Source organism: Dermacentor andersoni, chromosome 1, assembly GCF_023375885.2.
Source record: "Dermacentor andersoni chromosome 1, qqDerAnde1_hic_scaffold, whole genome shotgun sequence".
Classification (NCBI taxonomy): domain Eukaryota; kingdom Metazoa; phylum Arthropoda; class Arachnida; order Ixodida; family Ixodidae; genus Dermacentor; species Dermacentor andersoni.
This window is the reverse complement of record NC_092814.1, coordinates 358,833,901-358,837,699: the sequence shown is the minus strand read 5'-3', so window position 1 is coordinate 358,837,699 and position 3,799 is coordinate 358,833,901.

Below are 3,799 nucleotides of genomic sequence, written 5' to 3'. Positions count from 1 at the left end.
TTGCTGTCACGGGAGGCTGGTTGTGTTGCATCCGGTTCCACTGTGCGTTCGTTTATGCGAGAAAACTGGGAGCGATGGGAAATGTGTTATCATTTTGCGATGCAGATGCGAAAGTTCATAATTTAGTATAAACTATGGGACACAAACACAGTGCTTAAGCGTCAGGTCATCACAAATCCACTGGTGTGTATGAAAATAGCAAAGAATAGGTTCCTTATATTCCGTGCTGTCTGCGTAGTTTGTCATTGATTATGCCACTTACATCATCGTTTCGTACTGTTTCGAGCTTCCATTCCTTGACCGAGTCTTAAAGGCTGTCTGTGGTCTAGCTGACTTCGACCAAGTTGGTAAAAGCATTCCTGTCGACGGGTTGAAACGCCTTGAGTGTCAAACTCTGTAGAGCACAATTCCTCTTTGCGAAGTATTCGCCAATGCTTCTGCCTAGCCAGTGGAACCACAAGTGAAGATGCAAGACCTGTTATAGAGGGCCCCTGTCAGCATAAGTTGCTCGTCTCCGAGTGTCCAACCTTTTCACTGATGATACTTGTACCAGGTCTTAACAAGGTCTGGACCAACTTCGCTTTCAAGTACAACGCGTGATAACTGTTTTGTATCCCCAGTTCCTTGATCTGCTTCAGGGACGCTACTACGTCGCAGACGCGCTGTGCTTCTGAACTCAGTAACTGACTGATTGCTGACGCTTACCCTCTTCTGTGCCCGCATGTTCTTAAGCGCTTTGTGCAGTGAACTGGCAGCGGTGTACTCGATATAAACAACAACGCATCTATGCAACCCGATAAGACTGTTCAAGAAACACACGGTTGAGCTCATTTGAAATGCAATGTTCAACGTACACGGTAGCCATACGGCGAACAACTTCTTTTTGGGAAACACCTTCAGCTGTCAAAAACCCCTCGACACCACGCTGTTCAACTTTTGGAGCGTCCATCATGTCACGCTACCATGTTCAACCCTGTGTATGGGAGCATTAGAGAACATTTATCCTCACACCTGCGTGTTACTTTTGTAAATGAGAGATGCCTGTGTGCTACGCGCATGCCTCGCAGATACTGAACCGAATATTATTGCGCGGGGTGGGTTGGTTTACTTTCATTTGACTCGCCCTCCTACATTACAAATGCGAAGATACAATAGAATATACAAATGCGAAGATACAGCTTTATGAAGCACAAAATGTGCCAGTGGAAACTAAGTTCACTTCGCGTATACACAAAACCACGCAACAAGATATTTAAATATACGTACAAGTCTCCCATAAATCTACGTATCTAAGAAAAAGTAATTGCATATAATGAGTCAAAGGCAAATAAACATATCGCGCAAACACAGATTCACAGATCACAGAATCCTAGGCCCCCCTTCCTCCACTCCCCCCGATGCATCGCGCATCGCGCTTTTGTCCTTTGCGCACACAACACTGAGCCACCGTCGTCGGCTCAGTATCGGCTCAGTATCGGCTCAGCCCGTCGTCGGCTCTCCGGAGAGGTTGCACTCCGGAGAGGTTGCGCTAAACTTTCCGGAGAGGTTGCACTCAAGCGAACGCGTTTCAATCCGTCTAGTCCCAACGGTGATGGCGGAAAACGACTATTGTTACTTTCTCTCGTCGGCTAGCCAGAAAGCGTCCCAAACTTTGCCAGTCAAAAATACACTGGAACAGAGAAAAACGCACGCGCATCGAAGTGCGCCGCGCGGTGATCGGGGCAACGCGAGAAAAACGCATGCGCTCTGGGTGGCTCTGGCAGCCCGCGGGTACCGAGAACAATAAAATTGAAGAAGCTCAATGTGGAAAAGTAGTCAAAGTAGAAAAATAAATAAGAACACAGTTACCTTTGCTGGCATTAGTGTCTTGACATGGATGCTTTGGCCAAGGTGAAAAAAATGTTGATATTTTTTTTTGTTACATGAGGGCACTATTAAACCACCACAACACTTCGTCTGATCGGAACTTGCTGCGTGCTTTGTCAACTTCTCTGATAGTGTGTTGATTTGGCTTGTCTCGTTGTATGGTCCGATGTACCACTTTTGAAAAGTCAATGGACCTTTGGCGTCAAATGTTTATAACAACATTGAACACACAAAGTTCCGGATTGAAAATCCAAAGCGCGATTTTGGAAATGTCAATGTACTTTCGCATTAAAAGTTTATGAGAACTTTATATCCATAAAGTTTCGGAATTTAAATCCATGCGCTCCGTAGATTCCGCGGCCTCCGCGAGATGCCGCGACAAGCCCGCTTGCCATCAAAACGCGCTTGAAACTTTGTGCTCGGACGGGGCTACTTGCGTTATAGGCAGGTTGCAAACGTAGTTCCCGCGCCTACTAGGGCGCCCCTCGCGGCGGCGAGCGCACACCCGGCAGAATACGACCGGCCAGCTTGCGTTCGGAAAGCCTGTCTGTGCACTGTTTCGCGCGTAGCTGTTGCCTTTTCTGAGCAATGCCGAAGTGCAGCACGAATTGTTGCGTTGTGGGCTGCAACAGCATGTACATAAACTCACCAGGAACGAAGTTTTGTAGGTTTCCGAGCCGACCGTATGAAGTAGAACGGCGTCAACAATGGATCGCGCTTGTCCGACGGCAGACGCAAGCTGTTTTATGTTCCGGCGTTATGCCAAGTGCGTTAACGCTAAATTCGTTGCTTTTACAGCAATGATGGCAGCAACGTGACACCTGCACAGCGTACCAGGATATGCAGCAAACAAAGTAGTTTGTTTCCACACTGTACCGCAGTAAAGCTGCGGAACTCTTTCCCAATCCTCTCCCATTCAAACAACGTCAGGGCTTGCTGAGAGCTACGAGGAGGGGTTGTAGCTGGCTCAGCTGGCATACACCCTTCTGCACCCAGCATATGAACCATAGGGGGCAGTTGAGATCACCAAAGTATTTGACGACGTGGTTTATTGAAACCTCCTTTGCACGCACTGAAAAATCGCAGCATAAAAAGTCTCGAACTTCCAGTAACTTGGGCGAAAATATTTTCCCAGCGTAGACTAACGCAACTGGTAAGCTCCTCACTTTTTTGTGTTTGGGGAGAGCAACGTTAGCATTCCTCGGGTAGGTCTTACGAGGCGTTGGAACGCCCCACGTTCTTGGAATGGGATGTTTTCGATTCGCATTTGCCGTCCTGTATGTACAGGACAACTACCACGGCGTGCATGCACTTCCCTGCCATGGCAGCACGGCAATCGCAGCTCCCCGCTAGGATTTGTCTGCTGTCGGCAATCTGCAAGAATCAATGTCACCTACAATTTCATGCGTCCACACCGTAGATAACGAAGTAACTTACACTGAGCTTCACGCATCTCGCCGGTGCGCTGATTTTCGTTTGTGGAATATACCTAGCAGTCACTTCCGATCAGTGCGAGTTCAGCACTTCCCTCATGTCCCGCCCCGCTTGAAATAGACGACTTCCTTTCTCTAAATTCTTTCTACGAAAAAAGCTGTAAAGATCTTGTAATTCACGAAACCCGGCTAAAATTAATATCGGCACACTGTTTCGCGCCATCACGACCGTTTCACAGGGCGCCAAACACGCAGCGCGAGATGCTCACGCCGTGAGTAATCCTACCGCCTTCGAGCAACTATTCGTCAGATGGCGCCAGGGGTCCGAAAGACAGGGCGCCGCCTAGCACTGGCAACGTGCCCATGCGACTCCTGGTGCAATCCATACACCCCTTGTAGTGAAGCCCCTTCCTCGAAACGCCCATCTCCAGTATCACATCTCTCGCCCCGTAGCTCACGCAAATGCCCTTCACAAGTATTACGGATAAGTCGAGAAAGCC